The sequence below is a fragment of the Camelina sativa genome, chromosome 15 (assembly GCF_000633955.1).
Source record: "Camelina sativa cultivar DH55 chromosome 15, Cs, whole genome shotgun sequence".
NCBI classification, from domain to species: domain Eukaryota; kingdom Viridiplantae; phylum Streptophyta; class Magnoliopsida; order Brassicales; family Brassicaceae; genus Camelina; species Camelina sativa.
This window is the reverse complement of record NC_025699.1, coordinates 27,969,789-27,970,394: the sequence shown is the minus strand read 5'-3', so window position 1 is coordinate 27,970,394 and position 606 is coordinate 27,969,789.

Below are 606 nucleotides of genomic sequence, written 5' to 3'. Positions count from 1 at the left end.
CCAAGCGATCATCTCGACCCTGGGCTCCACCTGCTGCAACCCCACACCTGGGTTCCCAGCACCCCCGGAACGCTCACCAGCTAACCCTCTCTGGTCCCTCCTGATACGCTTGCGACCCTCTGACGTACCTCCTCGTGGAACTCTGGACCACACACCCGCTGGCCTCGGGACCCGCCCGACAATGACCACGACCACATCTCTGTCCACGACCAACAACTCAAACACCTTAACCACTGATCTTCCAAGAACAGAGGCTAACAAGCAGNACCCGACGCCAGATCTACCTTAGAGAACCAAGTAGCACCCCTCAACTGATCCAACAACTCATCAATCTTGGGAAGAGGGTACTTGTTCTTCACAGTAACCCGGTTTAAACCCATTAATCTATACACAAGCGGAGACTTCCGTCCTTCTTTTTAACAAAACAACACCGGTGCTCTCCACGGAAATACACTAGAACGTATGAATCCCTTACTCAACAAATCCTCTAGCTGCTTCTTACTCAACAAATCCTCTAGCTGCTTCTTCAGCTCTGCCAAACAAACACTCAAGTATGCCGACATCATCTCGAAGCCACCTGAATGTCAACCCTCTTGTTCGTGCAAG